The sequence below is a fragment of the Bos grunniens genome, chromosome 3, assembly GCF_055505025.1.
Source record: "Bos grunniens cultivar Pamir isolate PY7600 chromosome 3, Bosgru_T2T1.0, whole genome shotgun sequence".
In the NCBI taxonomy this organism is placed as follows: domain Eukaryota; kingdom Metazoa; phylum Chordata; class Mammalia; order Artiodactyla; family Bovidae; genus Bos; species Bos grunniens.
The window spans coordinates 72,418,748-72,440,353 of NC_141167.1; the positions used below are offsets into that span (position 1 = coordinate 72,418,748).

General features: G+C 43.1%; 1 long non-coding RNA gene across 5 annotated transcripts in view; it reads left to right on the plus strand.

The window, feature by feature from the left end:
• LOC147375842 (uncharacterized) overlaps positions 1–21,606 on the plus strand; it is a 50,710-nt gene that overhangs the window by 23,038 nt on the left and 6,066 nt on the right. For 2 of the 5 annotated variants that reach the window (XR_015160532.1, XR_015160534.1), the window contains exon 2: positions 1,103–1,466. This is a non-coding gene — a long non-coding RNA (uncharacterized LOC147375842). Of the gene's footprint in view, positions 1–1,102; positions 1,467–5,807; positions 18,414–21,606 lie in introns of those variants that run through there. The other 3 variants (XR_015160533.1, XR_015160535.1, XR_015160536.1) reach the window with 2 other exon arrangements.

Below are 21,606 nucleotides of genomic sequence, written 5' to 3' on the forward strand. Positions count from 1 at the left end.
GGGTTGCCATGCCCCCCTCCAGGGGATCTTCCTGACCCAGGGATTGAACCTGTATCTCATTATGTTTCCAGCAATGCAGGCTCTTTACCGCTGAGCCACCAGGGGAAGTGCAAAGGTAATATTAATTATTAATATTAATTCAATGAGTAAAGCAGTGACAGTCTTTCAACAAACATCTTTAAACAAAACTGCTACACCAAGATAAAGCTTTTTCCACAAGTCACTATTGTGAATATCAATGTCAAAAGTTTAAATGCTTTTTCAAAGAGTTGACTAAATCAGTCCAGCAGGGAAAACCTTTTCATTCTTGAGAGGAGGTTTATGTAATGAGGCAAAGAATAACTTGTGTTCTGAAATTTTATATTCCTATAATATTGATTTATTAAAGTTTGTAAACTTTGCCAAGTTTTACCCAGAGACGGGAGGACAGAGAGGATGCTAGCTTAAAAAGGTTCAGGAATGTGAGTTAAGGTTGGATTGGAGCTCAACACTCTGTGACCCCACTGGCCAGATTAGGACACAGAGCTTGATTCAGTTCAGTTCCCTAGGAGGTCATCAGTGACCCACAGCACTGCAGGTGGTCTGGTAAGAATTAGATAGGGTTCTTGTGCTCTATGGTCTTGTAGTCTGCAGGAGGGTGACAAACGACCATTCTGACAAGCACTCAGATAGAGGATGGACACTTCCCCAAGGAGGTCAGCCCCTGAAGGACCCCATGTTAGGGCTTTGGTACCTGCTGTTCCCACTCTTGGAACAGATTCTACCCCCAGATTTTCCGGACCACCTCAGAACTCTTCAGGTCATCCACTCTGTCACAATTTCTCTGCTTTCTTGTTGGCGCTTACTATTGCCTTGGGCTTCCCTGATGGCTCAGATGTTAAAAATCTGCCTGCAGTGTGGAAGACCTGGGTTCAGTTTCTGGGTCAGGAAGATCCCTTGGAGAAGGGAATGGCTACCCACTCCAGTACTCTTGCCTGGAGAATTCCACAGACAGACTGCAGTCCATGGAGTAACAAAGAGCTGGACGTGGCTGAGTGACTAACAACGACACTATTACCTGAAATTATCTTGATATGTGTCTGGTGTCTGTCTTGTTCTTCAGGAACGAAAGCCCTGTGAGAGCAGGAAGCTGGTCATCGTGCTGCACTGGTGGAGGCACAGTGCCCAGAAAAGTGTCCGGTACAAGGTCAGAAACCAGTAAATGCTCTGGGGGAACTGAAGGGCTTGGCCCTTCTTAACTGTGAGGTGACAAGATGAAAGTGTTCTGGAAAATGTTTCTGGCAGTGGAGTGTAGAATAAATTATGTGGGACACAGACTTGGGGCAAAAAGAATAAGAAGATTCTTGAAGTAACTTAGACGTGAGTGCCACAGCTAAGGATTGGATTGTAGTCGGAGGCACAGAAGGCAGGGTGAATGTCGAAAGAAGAGACCCCACTCACGTTGGCCACCTTCCTAATCCTCACAGGTATAACTCTTTCTGCCTCAGTTTTTTAAAAAATAATTTTGTGTATTCATTTACTTATTTGGCTGCGCTGGGTCTTCGTTGCTGCACAGGCTTTTCTCTGGTTGTGGCGAGCATGGTCTGCTCTTTAGTTGTGCTGCATGGGCTTCTCACTGCGGGGGCTTCTCTCGTTGCAGAGCACAGGCTCTAGAGCTTTCAGGCTTCAGGAGTCCCCCTCAGTTTTCATAGTTAGTCCCCTTCCTGAAACACTCCTTCCCCAGATCTTTGCATTTTATTGAGGTTTCTGTTCTTTCCTTATCCCCTTACCTGAAAGCATCCCCTCCCTATACCTGGGTTTTGACTTTCTTTCCAGCACATTCACCCCTTACCATGTATCACACAACGTGACACATGACATGGAAGCTCCCTAAGGCCAGGAGGACAAGAATGCCCCCTGCCTTGTTCCCCACTGTATCGCTAACAGATGACACACAGCAGGAATTCAACACATATTTGCTGAGGGAGTAAATGGATTAGATTAGATATGAAGATGGTTAATGAGGGAGACTATCAAGGGAGACCAGCGTAATTAGGAAATTAAAATGACAGAAATAGACACCTTGCTAGAAGTTATGGGTCCATAACTTCATTAAGACAGATTCAGCTAAGCCTCTATTCAACAGCATCATATAGTGCCTGACACATAATAGACCCTCAGTCTAAGGCGAATGAAAGAACATCTTGTAGGCTCTTCCAGTTACTGTGTATTGATAAACTAATTGATTAATTGATTAAAATGATGTCCTCAATGAAGAATTTCCTTTCTTTAGAGATTTCACCAATTCATACTGGTTTTACCACTGTTTTGCTAGTACTAGTGAGGCTTTGCTGGATTTAATCATCTGTACCACAGATTATTCCAAAGTTTTCTTAATGGTTGACTCAGAAGTTACAATCATCATCTTAATTTATAACAGTCCAGTTTGAATTAATAGCGTGTGTGCTCAGTCACTGTCATATCCAACTCTTTGTGACCCCATGGACTGTAGCCTGCCAGGTTCCTCTGTCCATGGGATTTTCCAGGCAAGAATACTGGAGTGAGTGGCTATCTCCTCCTCCAGAGGATCTTCCAGACCCAGCAACTGAACCCAAGTCTCTTGTGTCTCCTGCATTGGCAGGTGGATTCTCTGCCACTAGTACCACCTGTGAAGTCCATTTTGAATTAATAACAGCTTAACAATAAGTATACAAACACTTTGCTCCAGTGTAGCTCCATTCTCTCCCATCTCCTTTGCTGTTGTTGTCAAACAAATCACATCTTTTTACATTGTTTGCCTGTCAACACAGATTTATAGTTATTTTATGTGGTTGTCTTTCAAATCAAATAGAAGGAAAAAAGAATTAAAAACAAAAAACACAGTTATGCTGCCTTTTATATTTATTACGTAGTTATCTTTTACCTGTGCTCTATGGGTTCATGTTACTGTCTAGAGCTTTCACTTAAGCTTGAAAGTCCTTTTAGTATTGTTTTGTAGGGCAGGTTTGCTAGTAACAGATTTTCTTTTTCAGTTTTTGTTTATCTGGGAATATCTTGCTTTCTTTCTCATTTTTGAAAGGTAGCTTTGCTGGACCTAGAATTCTTGATGGACAGTCTTTCTCTCGGTATTTTGAATACATCATCCCACTGCCTTCTGATTTCCATGGCTTCCGATGAGAAATCAGTTTTTAATCTTCTTGAAAGTCTTCTGTACATGATGAACCACTTCTTTCTTGCTGCTTTCAAGATTCTTTCTTTCTCTTAAGCTTTGGTTATGATTTAAGTGTTCTCTTAGATTATGATACGATTATTATCTGTGTTCATTTTTTAATTCATTCTACTTGGAGTTGTTTTTGTTGTTGTTGTTTTCAGCTTCTTGGGTCATTAGTGTTTTCCATCGAATTTGGGAAGTTTCCAGTCATTATTTCTTCATTCTTCTTTTTAATCCTTTCTCTCCTCTTCTTCTGGTACTCTCATTATGCATATTTTGCTATTCTTGTATTGTCCTTCAGCTCTCTGATACTCTGTTCATTTTTCTTCATTTGTTTTTTTCTTTTCCTCAAACTGGATAATGTCAACTGACCTGTCTCAAAGTTCATTGATTTTTTTTCCTGTTGCCAACTCAAACATGCTGTTGAACTCTAGTGACTTTTTCCATTTCAGTACTGTACTTCTTAACTCCAGAGTTTCTACTTGGTTCTTGTTAATAATTTTCATCTCTTTATTTGGTAAGCCATTTTTCTCATATTTTGCTCTAGTTCTTTAGGCATAGTTTTCCTAAGTTCTTGGAACATATTTCAAATAGCTAATTTAAAGCCTTTGTTCAGCAAGCCCCGCATCTGGGCTCCCACGCAGACAGTTTCTATTGACTGCTTTTTCCTCTGAGTGTGGCCAAACTTTCTTGTTTCTTTGCGTGTTTCATATTTTTTTGTCGTTGAAAATGGTACATTAAAAAACATAACCCGGTAACTCTGGAAATCAGTGTCTCTCCACTCAGCATCTAGTGTTGTTGGTGCTTTGTTTAGTGATGACCTGTTTTCTGAACTAATTCTGTAGTTTAATTCGGTATATTTTGTCTTGTGTGGCTACTAAAGTCTCCGCTTATTTAGCTTTGTGGTTAATGATTGGACAGAAGCCTGGTTTTTAAAAAATAATTTGATTTAGTTATTTAATATTTGTTTCTGGCTGTGCTGGGTCTTCGCTGCTGTGCGGGCTCTTCTCTTGTGGTGGGCGGGCCGCTCTCCTGTTGCAGCGCGCAGGCTTCTCGGCGCGGAGGCCCCTCTTGCTGTGGAGCGCCGGCTCTAGGGCGCGAGGGCTTCAGTGGCCGCAGCACGCGGTGTCAGTGGTTGTGGCTCCCAAGCTCTCCTGCACAGCCTCAGTAGTTGTATATGGGCTTAGTTTCTCTGCAGCATGTGGGATCTTCTCAGGTCAGGAATCGAACCCATGTCTCCTGCATTGGAATGTAGATTCTGTACCCCGAGCCACCAGGGAAGCCCCAGAAACCTGAGTAAATGCTTGGGACTAGTAAGCCTCACGGTCTTTGCTGAGGAACTCTGTGAGTCTCTGGGAAACACCTTTGACATTCAGACAGGCAGATTCCAAACTCTGTTTTAGCCTTAACTTCCTGCTTGTGTAGAGCCTCAGGGTCAGCCTGGTTCTTCTTGGGTCTTTCCTGAGCATGTGCATAGCCCTGGACATGCATGTAGCACTCTAGATTCCCAGGAGCATGTCAAAGTTTTTCAAGGTTCTCTATAGATATCCCCGGAGAAGGGAATGGCACCCCACTCCAGTACTTTTGCCTGGAAAATCCCATGGACGGAGGAACCTGGTAGGCTGCAGTCCATGGGGTGACTAAGAGTCAGACACGACTGAACGACTTCACTTTCACTTTTCACTTTCATGCTTTGGAGAAGGAAATGGCAACCCACTCCAGTGTTCTTGCCTGGAGAATCTCAGGGACGGGGAAGCCTGGTGGGCTGCCGTTTATGGGGTCGCACAGAGTCGGACATGACTAAAGTGACTTAGCAGCAGCAGCATAGATATCTCATTCCCCAGATGTTTCTTCTAAGATTTTTGGCTAGCCTACTGTTTGACCCAAATATTATTTGCCACCTTAGGCAGCTGTACTGTCTTCAACTAATGCCTCTGGGCAAAGGATTTTTTCACAGTGAGTAAAACTTCAAGTCAATTTAAATAAAGACAACTTTGTGAGTGGGTCTCCCAAGAACCACCAGATAGATCAAATAATAACAATCACCTGGGAAAAAGGGCTTTGAAGGGGTTCTAGCCCTATTCTGCCTCCTCCTGCAGTTGCCAGGCTGATGATTTTCACTGTACTTGTGGGCTGTTGATTATCAAAGCTACTGTTGAGTTGGGGAGGGGAAACACAGCAAGTTAAAATGTCACAAAACTTGCTGCTCTTTCTGAAATTCAGCCTTGTTTCTTGAATAAACTCTTCTCAGTTTGCCACAAGTCTTTGGTTAATTTCCAGAGTTCTGAAAAAAGTTGATTCTGACAATTTTTTGCCAGTGTTCTAATTGCTTTATAGAAAAGATTATTCCAGAGATCTTTTCTCTGCTGTTTTTGCTGACATCCCTCTACAGATTCTTCCAATGAAATTCATTCTTGACTGATAATCTGAAGCCCCAAATAGTTTAGATTTGTTCCGAGTTTTCAAGAAATGAGTTTTCTGAGACAAATATTTGTTCTCGTGAAACCACCAAGGAGACAACGTTCATACAAACAGATAAGCCACAGAAAATGATAAATTGATCATGGCTTTCTACAACTTTCATCATTACTCATGTCTTTTTCCTTGTTTGTTTCAGCATGGCACTGAGTAACTTGAAAATACCTGGTGAAGTTTCAGCTGCCTGTGTCAGCTCCCCATCTCCTCTCTGGGCCCAGGCAAGCTTGGAGCAGAAGGAGACTGAGATAGGATTTTCCCCAGAAGCCCCTCACTGTTGTTCATCTTTGCTGTATTAGTTTGCTCAGGCTGCTGTAACAAACTGCCACAGACTAGGTGGCTTAGCCAACTGAAACTGGTTTACTCACAGCTCCAGAGGTTTGAAGTCCAAGATCAAGGTGCCAGCAGGTTTGGTTTCTCCTGAGGCCTTTCTCCTTGGCTTACAGATGGCCACCTTCCTGCTGTGTCTTCACATGGCCTTTTCCCTGTGTACACATTCTCCAGTGGTGTCTTCCTCTTCTTATAAGGACGTCTATCCTGCTGGATTAAGGCTCCATACTGATGATCTGACTTAACCTTAATTACCTCCCTAAAGGCTTTGTCTCCAAATATAGTCACACTGAGGGTTAAGGCTTCAACATATGGATGTGGGAGGGACACAGTTTAGTCCATAATAAGGGCTGACACACAGGAATTAGGTTCTCCATAAACATTTTCACTGATTATATGCATCTTCTTTTGTCCCTTGCCCTTTATGCTTCTGTACCATTCTTTATCCCTATTTAAGTATTTCCCAAACTAGGCACTATGGCTTCTGGTCTATTGGAAGAGTAGCAGCATGTGAAGCTGCCAGACTAATCTTAATGCCAGAGTTCAAATCCCTACTCTGGTACCAAGCGGCTATGTGACCTTGATCAAGACAGTTAAGTCACCAATTTTCTCCTGCTTTTGCATTGCATTCTTGTATGCTTTAGCAACCTTCACTTTCACTTTAGTGACATTCCCTTTACTTTTCTCTGTTCTCTATGCCCTAGATTTGTCACCAACTCCTACTACTACAACATTCTTGCATCAGTATCTGTGTGGCATGTCGGGAGGGGGGGGTCAATACATCCTTGTAAATGAACTGGTTAAATAGCTCTGACTGCTCTCCACCTCTGCCCAAGTAATATATATATATATATATATATATATATATATATATATATATATATATATCTCTCTCTCTCTGTAGGTGCTGTGCTTGCTATTGCTGCTCAGGCAAGAGAGGTATTAGCATTGTTGAATAATTTGGTCCAAGAAGGCAGGGGAGATGCAGCACAGAGATGGCTAATGGGGAGGTAACTGGGATTACACCAGAAGCTGGGAGTCCCCTCACATGTATTTACTCAACCAACTTTCACTAAGAATCTGCCTGTTCCAGTTCAGTTCAGTTCAATCACTCAGTCGTGTCTGACTCTTTGCGACCCCATGGACTGTAGCACACCAGGCTTCCCTGTCCATCACCAACTCCCGGAGTTTACTCAAACTCATGTCCAACTGAGTTGGTGATGCCATCCAAGCATTGTGAAAAAGTGATGGGCCAGAGCACACACTAGGGTCTTTTATGACCTTAGGATTAAATTTGACATGAACCATAGGACTGTAGGAAAAAAAAAAAAAAAAGATGACCTGGGTTTAAATTTTGGATTTGTTAGTTATTTCTTTCTGAGCATAGGCAAGCCACTTCATTTCTCAAAGTTTCAGTAATTCCATTTTTCAAAGAAGAAATAGGATCAGGTGTCCTACATGGCTAGTTCTACTACTTTGGCTCTCACTGTCTAGAGTTCTGTCTCACTGGGATCCTGCCTAACATAAATCTGTTTTTGAGCTTGATTTTAGCACAAGGCTACTCTTCCTGGCAAGATGGAAGGAGAGACTTACATAAATGTGGGAAAAGTTTGTAGGAGAAAATTAAACCTATAGTTCACTCAGAAAATTTTCAAATGAACTTTTAAAGGAAAAAAGTCTGCATTCTTATTCGGTCACTTGATGGTGTTATTCATGAATAACTTACATATGGTAGGGAAGAATACACTTTAGCAGTTTAGACAAAGAGATATCCATTATGGATTATTAATCCTTAAGAGATTGACTAGGTATTCATAATAAACGCAGATTTAAGAGGAAAAACAATTTGCCCAGTGTCAAAGATGCAGTGGCCACATGTTTATACGTTTCGATGTAGGAACCAGTTTTGTTCACTTCTCTATTCTTAACACCTAACAGCGCAAAGTAGATATTCAAGGGACATAATACTCCTCACACTCCAGTAGAATTCCCTTCATGTCACCAGCTTAAAAAGAGAGACAAAACCACAACCACATTTTAGTGCTGATATTGTCCCCTAAATTGTTGGAGAACTAGTTTTCATTATTTTCAGTAAATTCAATGGAAGTTGTCTTTACTTTGGAGTTAGCAATTTAAGTCTCTGGCTCTCTCAGGCCTGGCAGTGCCTCTGAGTTCAGCCTTATTTGGCCTCACTGTCAGTCTTCATGGGCAGCTTCCACGTACAAGAGCAGTGGACATAGCAGAGGCAGATGCTCAAGCTGCAGGTCAGGGTGGGATTCAAGTTCCAGCTCTGTCACTCATAACTGTAATTTCTGCAAGGCACTAACCTCTCTAAGCCCAGTTTCCTCATCTGTAAAAAGGGGAAGGCTCTATTACCTACCTCATAGACTAATTGTGAAGATTAATTTTGAAAGCAAATTAGAGTACACAGTGACTGGCACAACAAGTTAAAAGCACAGAAAGTGTTGGCTTAAAGAACTGACAGTCATGGGTAGGAAGAAGAACTCTCTATATCTTTTATGCTTTCAGGGTCTACACAGAACATTATTGTTATTATTATATTTTTAGATTTCTTTTTAATATTATAGCTATCCTAAGGATTATCATCATGAAACCTAACTGTCCAGTGATGAATGAATAGATAAAGAAGTAGTGGCATATGCACACACACACATACACAGCCTAAAAAATTAGGAAATCCTTCCATTTGCAACAACATGGATGGAACTTGACGGCATTATGCCAAGAGAGGTAAGTCTGACAAAGACAAATACTATATGATCTCAAACTCACAGAATCATGGAAAGAGATGTCAGACTCTTGTGATTACCTGACGTGGAGAGTGGAGGGCGAATTGGAAGAAGGTGGTCATAAGGTGCAAACTTCCAATTGTAAGATAGCTAAGTACTAAGGATGTACTGTACAACACGATGACTACAGCGAACACTGCTGTGAGATACATAGGAAAGAGTTCTCATAACAAGGAGAAACTTTTTTCTCCTTCTTTTCTTTTTATTGAATCTATATAGGGAGATAATGGTGATTATAGCCATGAAATTAAAAAACGCTTACTCCTTGGAAGGAAAGTTATCACCAACCTAGATAGCATATTAAAAAGCAGAGACATTACTTTGCCAACAAAGGTCCATCTAGTCAAGGCTATGGTTTCTGTAGTGGTCACGTATGGATGTGAGAATTGGACTGTGAAGAAGGCTGAGCACCGAAGAATTGATGCTTTTGAACTGTGGTGTTGGAGAAGACTCTTGAGAGTCCCTTGGACTGCAAGGAGATCCAACCAATCCATTCTAAAGGAGATCAGTTCTGGGTGTTTATTGGAAGGAATGATGCTAAAGCTGAAACTCCAATACTTTGGCCACCTCATGCTAAGAGTTGACTTATTGGAAAAGACTCTGATGCTGGGAGGGATTGGGGGCAGGAGGAGAAGGGGACGACAGAGGATGAGATGGTTGGATGGCATCACCAACTCGATGGACATGAGTTTGAGTGAACTCCGGGAGTTGGTAATGGACAGAGAGGCCCGGCGTGCTGTGATTCATGGGGTCACAAAGAGTCGGACATGACTGAGCGACTGAACTGAACTGAATGTTAGCTGAATCTATGGTGGTAATCATTTCACAATATATGTAAATCTAACCATCATGCTGAATACCTTAAACTTACATAGTGACGTATGTAAATAATTTCTCAACAAAACTGGAAAAATGTTATCATCATCATATTTTTGTACATCAAGCCTTTCCATGAACTTTATCAGGAGACTGATGCTCTTGAACCATAGAATAGGTACTCGCTCAATCTGAGAAATCAGTAATTTGTTTTCCAGATGTCCTTTTAGAAACCACCATCACATTACTGGAATGGGAAATTACAAAGTTTGGGCAAAAAAAACCAAGTAAAAAAGCGTATGCAGTAAAGAAAGGCAGAAAAAAGAAAAAATATAATAAAAGCCTTAATTCTTTAAAAGCATCTCATACATTTACATTTATAAACAGTAGCATATTCTTTATGAAATAATGCTTTAAAACTTTGAGGATATACATGTAATTTCTTCAAAGCCTTGGCAAGAAATGAAACATAAATAAGTTCTTGATACTAATATAAATATTTTAAAAATCTTTCTAATGAATCTAAACACTACACTTCCTTGTATTTTCGCAGTCTCCTCCCTCAAATGATTACTCTTGTTTTCTTTAGATCCCAAAGTCACTTGGAAATTATGTACTGGTGATCAGAGAGTAAATTCCAAGAGTTACCTGACTAAAGTATTTAGGAATATATTAAATCACTGCACCCAGACAGACATAAACATTGTGGAAATAAGCTAGCTTTACCTCAAGTTATAGTAAATGAGGTGCGCAGAGAACAGTGAGTTCCCCAAAGAAATCTTCCGCAGGTTAACTGTCGTGTTTGCGAACAAGAGAGAAAAATGTGAGCTGAATGCTAAGGAAGGTTTTGGTCAAATTTATATTGAAAATAGAAAGGTAAATCTATCTCATTAAGCCCCATTGCTTATTGAATCAAATACACATCTCACGATCTCACTTTCTCTTGAGAGTTTTGGGGTGTGGGAAGTGGCCAGATAGCCTCACTTATTGAGACACTGGAGACTGAAGTCATAATAACCGTGGGTGGAGCAAGGCATCCCAGCTGCTCCAAGATGTCTGCAGAGGGTTTTCCAGTGACCAGATGGCTTCTCTGAAGTTTCCACACACGTGCAACTTCCTGTGTCCATTGGAGCAGACCCAAGGGTCCCCTTCATTCTTTGAAATTCCAAATCTCCTCCTTGTAACAGTTATGTTCTCAGAAGCATGACTCACTTTTTTCTCCTGAGACTAGGGGCTGGACAGGGGAAGCAAAACAGAACAAAGCTAGAGATCTAAGCAAGTAAAGTGGTCCCTCTATTATTTTTGTCTATGTTGGCATCAAAATCCTGACTTGTCTCTCTCAAATGTGTGATTATTTTTTTAGAACTTTACCAAATCAACAACAACCATTGGTTCAGAGTATATGGCCCAAATACCCATCAGTAATACACTGAATTCTCCGGGGCGTGTTCCCCACAGTGGAGTGCATTACTGGGGTTGGAAGGAACAGTTCCCACTAGTGCATCACTGTGGTTACTCTCAAACATGGGAGTGAGTGAAGGCAGACAGACGCTAAAGGGGAACTCTATGTGCTACCTTTTACAGAAAACAGAAAACCAATCAGTTTGGGATTGCCCTTCATAAAGGAAGTCTACCTGGGTCTTCTGGGTAGTTAGTGATAACCTGGTTTTCTTTGTTCAAAATGCTGGTTACAGAACTATGTTCTTTGTAAAAATTCATCAACCTGTACATTGATAATATGCACCCTTTTTATAATACATGCTTCATTTAATTAAAAAGCAAGCTCTTAAAAAAATGACATATGGAAAGTGAATCTGAATTCATTGGCCAAATTCTTTTCTGCATCCAGTCCAACACCCCCAACTTAAGCTTTCACCCTTTCTGCATTTACAGCTTATATGGAGAGAAAGCCCTTTAGGGCTTCTTAGGTGGCTCAGTGGTAAAGAATCAGCCTTCCAATGCAGGAGATGCAAGAGACGTGAGCTTGATCCCTGGGTGAGGAAGATCCCTTGGAGAAGGAAATGGCAACCCACTCCAGTATTCTTTCCTGGAGAACCCCATAGACAGAGGAGCCTAGTGGGCTACAGTCCCAAGGGGCTGTAAAGAGTCAGACACAGCTGAGTGACTGAGCACACCCAAGCCCTTCAAGACTTTTCAGAATTTTCCATGATGACATCTATGGCAAACACAATCAAGTGTTCATGATTCTTAGAGGCCTAATGATTTATAGCTTTTTATATCAGGAATTTTAGACACCGTTGACAGACAAATTATTATGAACCTTGTTATGAGGTTATGAACCTTTACAGGTACTCTTGCCGGGGTCATGTGGGCTATCAGCTAAACTACTTTTGTTCACAAAGATTTCAGGAAGGCATGGATTCTTTTAGGCAAGATGGCAGTGGTGATTACCAGCTGGCATGGGTTTTATATACTTTACTGTGATCTGAAATTTCTCATAGTCACCTAATCTTAGAGGGTGGCTGAAAAAACTCAGATGCAAGGATGCTGGGACACAGCCCTCAAAAATGCCTCTCGAGCACTGAAGTGCTAGCAGTTCTTTAAGTGTTCTAGTTGTTCTTTATTTTTATACTGATTGGTTGATGATGAAAGTTTTCCCATGGATTTTTAATAAGAATGCAAATAAATTAATTGAATCACCTAGATATTTTCAATGAAAGAACAAAACTGGTTTAATTGGTTTATCTTATGATAGTAATAATGTGGGAATATGGATATATTTTGAGCTTATCAGAAGGAATATCATGAGGTGGTGGAGTCATAAAAAATGTTAAAATGAGGTTAGTTGTGTATTTTTTCATTAAAAATTACATTTAAAAGGAAAATTGAATCCATGTTTTCATTTATTAATATTAAAAGTTATTTAGATATAATTTGAGATACTATTTGACATCCAAGAAACTTAAAGCTGGAAAGAATTGCTGTGGTTGGTTAGTTGCTAAGTTGTGTCCAGCTCTTTTGCGACCCCATGGACCATAGTCTGTCAGGCTCCTCTGTTCATGGGATTTCCCAGGCAAGAATACTGGAGTAGGTTGCCATTTTCTTCTCCAGGGGGGATTTTCTTGACCCAGGAATTGAACCCACATCTCCTGCATTGGCAGGTAGGTTCTCTACCCCTGAGCCACTGGGGAAACCCAAAGTTGGAAAGAATGCCTTCTCAAAATTCTTTCAAATAAGAAACTATATTTTGCTATTCATGTGGGGGATCACTGTGATGTCAGGAACTCTCAGTACCCCCAACACTGATGATCCATTACCACTTACTGATTCCCTCCTTTGCTAAGAAGCATGTGCTGCTGCGATTGATTAGAGTGATACAGGAATCTTTTGATTTTTGTCTTCAGTTCCTGAAATAGCTTCAAAATTACAAGCATGAAATTGATATGTTATTCATAACAAACTCCTTTCAACCACATCTGAGTTTATGTTAATGGGGTGAATTTTGGAAAGCCTCTAGATGATCACAGGATAAGAGCTGGTTTCTAAGAGAACCAACCACACAGTTAGAGGGTTGAAATATTCAGTTCCTCCCCTCCCACTTCTGGGGAAGAGAGAGGGGCTGGAGGTTGACTTAATTGCCAATGACTAATAATTTAATCAATTGGACCTTGGAATGAAGCCTCCATAAAAACCCAAGAGGGCATAGTTTGGAGAGTTTCCTGTCCATAGAGATGCTGGGAGGGTAGGGCACCTGGAGAGGGCTTGGAAGCTTCCTGCCTCCTTCCCACACCTTGCCCTAGGCATCTCTTCCATCTGGCTGTTCTGGAGTTACACCCTTTTATTATTTAGTAGCTAAGTCATGTCCAACTCTTGTGACCCCATGAACTGTAGCCAGCCAGTCTCCTCTGTCCATAGGATTCTTCAGGAAAAAATACTGGAGTGGGCTGCCATTTCCTTCTCCAGGGGATCTTCCTGACCAAGGAATCAAACCCGGGTCTCCTGCATTTCAGGCAGATTCTTTACCGACTGAGCTACAAGAGAAGACTATATCCTATAGTACACTGTTAATACAGTAGGTAAATTGTTTTCCTGAGTTCTGTGACCAGCTCTAGGATATGACTGAACCCAAAGAGGGGGGCCATGGGAACCTCCACAGTGTGAGAAAATAGAAAAAAAGATATATATTGGCTTCTGTCCTGGGTTCCTCGCACAGAGTTCCTAAAACCCTTTTGATTTCTTAAGTGAGAAAAACATTAGGGACCTCTTTTGATCCCATATTTTGTCTTTGATCCCAGTTCCTAACACAGAACTCTTAAATCCTTTGGAATTTCCTGGGTGAGAGGAACATTTTTTTTCAAATGAGGTGATTCTTGGTGGGCTTCTGGATGGGGGCTGGTCATCAGAAAGACCAACTGATGATTAGAAGCTTGGAATTTTCAGCTCTACCCCCCATTCTCCAGAGAGGGGAGAGAGACTAAAAAAAGAGTTAATAATCAAGCATGCCTATGGGATGAGGCTTCCACAAAAATCCCAAATGTACAAGGGTTGGAGAGCTTCTGGGGTGAACACACGGAGGTGCCGGGAGAGTGGGGTGCCCAGAGAAGATATGGAAGTGCCACAGCCTTTCCCACATAACTTGTTCTATGAACATTCCATCTGGATGTTCATCTGTACCCTTTATGAATGTATCCTTTTCCAATAAACTGGTAAGCAGTAAGTAAACTGTTTTCTTGAATTCTGAGCCACTCTAGCAAATTACTTGAGCCCAAAGAGGGGGTCATGGGAGCCTCTGATTTGTAGCTTATTGGTCACAAGCACAGGTAACAATCTGGACTTGCAATTGGCATTTGAAGTGGGGGACTGAACCCTTCATGTGTGTGATCTAATGTTATCTCTAGGTAGAGAGTGTCAGAATTGAATACATTGTAGAGGACACCCACTGATGCCTGGAAATCTCTTGGTATGGGAGAAAAACTCACACACATTTGGTGACCAGAGGCGAAGTGCTCTGAGTGTCAGAAGTGAAGTACTGAAAGCAGAGTTTTGAGAGGAGAAACATAGGAGCCTTTCTCCTTTGTGAAGCACAAAGAGCCCCTTTATGGGGTCAGAATGAGGAGCATGAGAGCATAACTTTTACAGGGAGGCTAGGACTTACAGCCCCTAATGGTGATTTTTCTAAAAGAACAAACTGTCACAGTCAAACCTTCCTTTAAGCATAGATGAAGTCATCTGATGAGAGTGTGGGGCGTGTGGGAGTGAGAGAAGGGGCAAGATGGTAAGAGACCCAGCTGTCTGGGGATGGGTGAAGTTCTCCTTCATCTGGACCCTTAGCTTTGACAGTTTCTCTCCCTTGACCCTAGCCCAGAGCTCTTCTTATTTCTCCCAAGTTCCTTGGATCCAAAGTAGAGCTGAGGCCCAAAGTAGAGCTGTAGGACCAAGGCTTTTGCACCAAAGGCTGAGACACTCTAGACACGCTAACCTTTTAGTTCTGTGTGACTGTACCTCACTTAGGTTTGGTCTTCTCCAAAGACCGGCAATTCACTGAACACTGAAAGCACTTCACAATTTGTTCATGTCTGTACCCTTGAATGTGAAAGTTTTCATGCAAAATGAAATACTCACCCGGATGCTTGCCTACTATCCAATACAGACTGCTGAAAACTGGTGCTATGTTATTCAGCCAGAACTGAAGGGTTGTCTACATTAAACACCAGAAAACTGGGGTCATCTGCTGAAGGGTCTGCCTTAGCCATATCTGATACACAAGATCATTTTTCTATCTCCCTCCCCAAGGCTGTCCTCCAGCCACAGGAAATGGCCTTGGATAAGTTGCTAACCCAAGGTCATATATATAGTCTGTTCACCAACCTCGGACATGACCTAGCTCAAGATGATGGGCTCACCCAGGAGTTTCAGCTAAAAATATCTAGAGGACGAGTTAACATCAGGAGCAAAACCCAGAAGGGCACATTCAGAAGCAGATGAAGCTGGGACCACGCAGGGTCCATGGTCTTGGCATCCAAAGTTAAGGGGAGTAGAGGGTGGGGAGGTGTGGTAACACCCAAAGCATGAGCCAGGAGACAAAAATAAGACTGAACAGAGGACAAGAACATGATAGAGGTAGAAGAGCAGGAGAAGAGTAGTTGAGAACATTCCATAAATATTCTTTTTCAGGGCTATTGTGCAATTCTCTTCTTTTGATTTGACCTGGATAAATATCTATGTCTTGCACCCCAAACTGGAAAAGTCAGAGTAGACGTCCAACTCTCTCCCCCACCCTTCCTTTCTTCCAGTGACTGGCATGGGCAGGGGCGGGTAAGGGCAGGGATGAGGATCTCAGGTTATTCTTGTAATGGATACTCATGCTAATAGGGTTTGCTAACTCATCAGTGACCCTACAAATCTTCCAAGCCTCACACTGATTCCATCCCTGAATTATAGGGCTCAATAATTACACTCCACTCTCCTTATCTCTGGTTCTCTTAGCAGTTTGTACACAGGGTTCTCCTTCCTACTGAGAAAGGACTAATGGGCACTTCTAAGTGGTTGCTTCCCATGTTTTTTTCTCCCTGGGATTTTTAAGAAAGGAGAGGAGGGAATTCCTCAAGAAGGCATTTTGGATTTTCAGACTATAGGAGACGGAAACTAGAAAAGGCTCATCACCCCATGACACAGACTAGTCTTTGATTTGTATATCAGGCTGTTGGACATTATTAAAAAAAATAAAAGCTTCAGGTAGCAGCTGTGAACTGTAGGGCAGTTTCAGCTCATCTGGTGCTTACTGATCAGAGTGTTATCCATGAGGGACAGTCCCAGCTGAATGGGTATAAATTCTGCCCCTGTGCAGGGGGAGTGGAGAGCCACACCTGCTGAGGGCAGGACCCTGTTACTACCGGACATGTCCCAGTGGGATCGGCATACTTCTGTCTTCAAGGAGGGGTTTTGCTGGACAATCGAGTGATTTACGGAATTTTTTTCATTTAGAAGTTCACTGAAAGTTGATTTCTTCAGTTAGTTGCCCTTAGGATGAGTCCTCTAATTGTAAACTTGCATTATGAAATGAATTTAAAACAAGCCAGGCTACTCTAACTGCTTTTTTCAATGTTTTCCTCCTTGCATTTGAAGCAACTGACCCAGGAAATCATGTTTTCTTAAAATGTTGTCACTCATTCCTTTTAATCTTACGGAAAATCGGACAGTTACAGGCTCACCCCTTAGTGTTCTCAACTTTCAAAAGCAGTTGGAATCCAGGCTGTGGGCTGATAGAGTGACCGGTGTTTGCCCTCCCCAGCGTGGAGGGGCCCTGACAGTTCTGGGATGCCAGCTCAGTGGGAACAATCCAGAAACTCCGAGCTCACAGCCCAGGGCAGGTGCCCGCAGGCGCTCTGACTCATCTCCTTCAGCCCCACTTCGGAATGGCTTAGGAGCCTTCGAGTCCGAGGGCAGCGCAGCACTGGGCCGGAACTCAGACTTGAAAAGAGGATTCCAGCACTCTCCCTGCCAAGCCTGAAACAAAGGCCCATTTGTAGAGCTTCTCTTTAGTCACAGTGCTGTTCCGGAATAATCTGCTTCATGAAAAGGGTGGGCAGGAACCCTAAGTTGCAGCTCCCGTCCCCCCACCCCCATCTCCCAGCCCTTCTTTTATCCCGCGGTAATTCCCATCAGAGGAATGTCCCCAGTTTACCTCAGAATAGAACCCCCTTCAGCAAAAACTGTCAAAATAATCCTCACAAATGAAAGCTCAGACTGGCACCGAGGCATTTGGCATTCCTTCCCTGGTGGGAACCGGGGGCCTTGGCGTGATGGCCCCAAGGATGAATTAGCGGTGTCGCTAAGCAACCATCTCTAAACCCAGCCCAGGACCAGCAAGAGGAGAAAAACCAAGGCTGCTTGTTTCCCATTTCTGCTCGTTACCAGTCCTGGGTTTGTCTGAGCAGATCGCTTACATAACTATGTCCTCGGGCTTGCTCTGGCCCTAATGGTGTCTTGGTGACAGAGCAGCCAAGCTCCGCGGTGGCCTTAAAGCAGGCGGGTGCACTTCCTGCAGCCCAGTGAGCTGTTGAGGGCTGCAGAGCAGTACCATGGCCCACCATGTAATATAGTATCACCTTTAAGCCACAGCACCCAGTAAGAAGGTATTAGCTCTGCTTTACAGATAATAGATCCCAAGAGGTGAAGCGACTGGACTAAGATCACACAGAACCAGCTGCTCAGTCTGGGGTGCGGGGCCCATTCCTCCCTGTCCACTGCAGGCGATGGACTTCAGCCCCACTGTCAGGGAGGAACAGACTGTGTTTATTAACAGACTAAATATTTGCCGATTGAAAGATCCTGTTGAGTTTATCAGCCAGTCATGATTTGATTATCTTTCTGGCCACAGGGGTTTAATATTTATCCACATACTTATGCTCATCGAGTGTATATGGAACAAGTTGAGGCTACCCTGCTTGACACGGAAGGGATGAAGTCAGGTCTCCATGGTGGGTAAGGAGAGAATTACCCTCTCACCTCCTCTCAACACACCGTCCCCAGTCCACCAGGCAACAATAATCCGTGGGCACTATATCTTGTGTTTCTGCCCTTCTTTGTCTGCCTGAAAAGTGGTCCTCATCATCTGGGACTCTTCTCAGTGAAGCCTTCACAATTCTTCTGGGTAGAAGACTAAAAGCCCCTCTGATCCTCACCTTGCTGCTCTCTGAACACTCTGGGTGCTGTGGTGGGCGCTACGATACATCACCCCAGTCCCTTGAATCCCAGGGCTTGTTGCCCCATCTGCTGGATGAGCTGTCAGTAGACCCTGTCCAGCTCCCCAATGTTTGCCCCAGCTGCCCAAGTCATGCCCCTTTCTGGTGGCCAGATGGTTGATCAGTGCAGATTGTGAAGTAATCTCCGCCTAACTCTGAAGGGCCTTTTAGCACCAGAGAGCCCGTGGGTCACTGACACCATCACCAGGCATGCATTGCCACTGGGCCTCTCCTCTGCCCACTCTGCTTCCTCTCCTGCCCTTCCACAGATGAGACTCCAGGGGCACCCTTCACGCTCAGCTCTGTCTCAGAGTCTGCCGAGGGGTGGGGGTGGGATGAACAGCTGCCAATTCTCCCTTAGACACTGTCTGTACAGGAGTGTCTTGCCCTTTCTTTTTTTGTTTTTCTTTTGTGTGTCCTCATTCATATCACATTGTACTAGAAGCCTATTATACAGAGTGAAGTAAGCCAGAAAGAAAAACACCAATATAGTATACTAACGCATATTTATGGAATTTAGAAAGATGGTAACGATAACCCTGTAAGCGAGACAGCAAAAGAGACACTGATGTATAGAACAGTCTTTTGGACTCTGTGGGAGAGGGAGAGGGTGGGATGATTTGGGAGAATGGCATTGAAACATGTATAATATCATATATGAAACAAATCGCCAGTCCAGGTTCAATGCATGATACTGGATGTTTGGGGTGGGTGCACTGGGATGACCCAGAGGGATGGTTCGGGGAGGGAGGATGGAGGGGGGTTCAGGATGGGGAACACTTGTATACCTGTGGCAAATTCATGTTGATGTATGGCAAAACCAATACAATATTGTAAAGTAATTAACCTCCAATTAAAATAAATAAATTTATATTAAAAAATAAAATAAACAGAATATGTAGAATATTAGACCATGATGAATGACATAAGGAGCAAAGTTAGGATGTGATGTAGAAATTAAAATTGCAGCCTGAGCTAATTAATATAGGGTAGGAGAGTATATTAATTAGCTCAGGCTGCGATTAGAAAATACCAGAAACTGGGTGGCTTAAACAACAGAAATGCATTTTCTTACAGTACTGGAGCCAGCAGTCTGGATTAGCAACATGGTCAGGGTTTGGTGAGGGCTCTCTTTCTGGCTTGCAGATGGCTGCCTTCTTTCTGTGTTCTCATGTGGTAGGGAAAGCGCTCTGATGTCTCTACCTCTACTTATAAGGGGACCAGCTCTGTCAAATCAGAGCTCTACTCTCATAATTTCACTTATCCTTAATCACCTCCTTAAAGACCCTCCCTCCAGTGTAGTCACATCACCATATGAATTTTGAGGGATCACAGTTCAGTCCAACATAGTTCAGTCCATTGCAGGGATTTACGGAAGTTCTGCCTGAAAAGATAGCTTTCAAGGGCGTATCTGAAGTATGCAGCAGAATGATCCAGGGATTATGTGGGAGAGGATAATTCAAGGAAGAGCAAAGTGTAAGAGCAAAGATCCGGAGGCAGGACATGCTGGGCGGCTGTAATGGATGAGAGGAAGAGAAGCAAGAAGTGGGATGAGAGGCAACAGGGAGGTCAGAGTATATTCAGCTGTTAGGCCATTATAAAGATGCTGGGTTTATTATGAGCAAGATGGGAAGCTGTGGGAGCAAATATGTAACAAGATGTGATTAAGTTTTAATGAAATTCCCATGATTACTAAACTGAGGATGGATTGAAGGGGGAATGTTGGGAAGCAGGGAGACAGCTAGAAAGCTAGTAAAATGTTCTAGAGATTACAATGACTTGCCCTTTAGATCTGAGCTTCTCAAAGGCAGGAGCCGAACCTTATTTATTAATATTTCCATCAACACTTAACCCAGCACCTAACCCAGGCCCAGGCATTCAGTAGGTGCTCAGGAGATGTTTGTGGCATGAATGAATTCACGTGAAAGCCATTATGAGACAAGAGGAACTGAGAGGCTGGTTGCCAGTGGGTGTGACATTATGTCTATGTCTTCTGTTTATTACTGTCCACCTAGAAGAGTGTGTGTTCCTGTTATCCCCTCCAGCAACTCCACTGTCCAAACTGGGACTTGAGTGGACTCCTTCCTCTTCCCCCAAACTCTGTGTATATAATCTTTCTGGACTGAAAGCTGGCTTTGGGATGTGGTCTCTCAGGGGCTACTAAAGTAAGGGAACAAGCAGCCAGGACCAGAAGCTGTGTCAGCAGCCCAGACAAGGTGTGGCTAGAGCTGGTTATCCCAGAGCAACCCCGTGCTTGGTAGATCTCACCATTTGTATTTTTTTTTCTCTTACTTGATTTATATTTATTTTAATCTTTGTAATTAAAAAAAAAAAAAAAACCCTGTTTCAGGTGTGATGAACATGTTGTTCACACCTGGTCAGGTAAGTCCTGGGAAGCCCTGGTAGTGATGGCCGTAGTGCCAGCCCATTTGAAAGACTGATAGAGTTGGGGCAGAGTTAGCCATGAAGGTGAGGAACCTGGGAGGAACAGCAATTCCTTTCCAGGATCTTTCCTTGAAGGCAGCTCAGAGGCAAGGGTTCCCACCTCCATGACACCCAACAGAGTAAGGAAGAATGAGCAGTCCTCCAAGGTGAAACACTCTCATAAGCTTGACGTGAGGAACCCCAGTGGGTGCTTTGAAGCTCCACAGGTCTCAAGTCATAACCCTTCGTGATCTCAGGAATACTATGTCTGGGCCAGCTTCAACCAGCTGTAGAGGCCCCTTGCTGGACCTCCTTGTGGATTAGAAGAAACTGGCCCAAAGAAAAAATCGCCAGAGTCTTGTCCCCTCACAGAGGATCTGCCTCCTCCCCTAGTTGGCCAGGCACATCACCTGTGTCCTCTGAAGCTCAAAGTGGCTCCCTCTGATGTGACACCTGAGGCCTTCCTCAGAAGGGCAGGTCTCTCCAACTTCTTGCAGGGCATCTGTGTTTGTGTGAATATCAATGTATCAACAGGAGTAGCCTGTGTCTTACACAGCAGACTCATAAAGTAATCAAAATGCATTTTAATTTGTAGTCTGTCTGCATTCTGTATGATCTGTTTACTATTGCTAATCCTTCCTGCCCCTGGAGAACTCCAGCAGGCCCCAAGAACATGTTACTTATTCTTAATAATGGACAATCCTAGAGTCATTTTAGGCAGTATCGACTTGACTCAGCAACAAGCATGTCCAGTCCAGGAGAGCAGTCAAAAACTCTGCACTTGATAAGATGTCAAACCCTGTCTCCTTCCCCAGCAGGCCTTTGCGGCCTGGCAGGCAGCCATGGGGATCTGGGT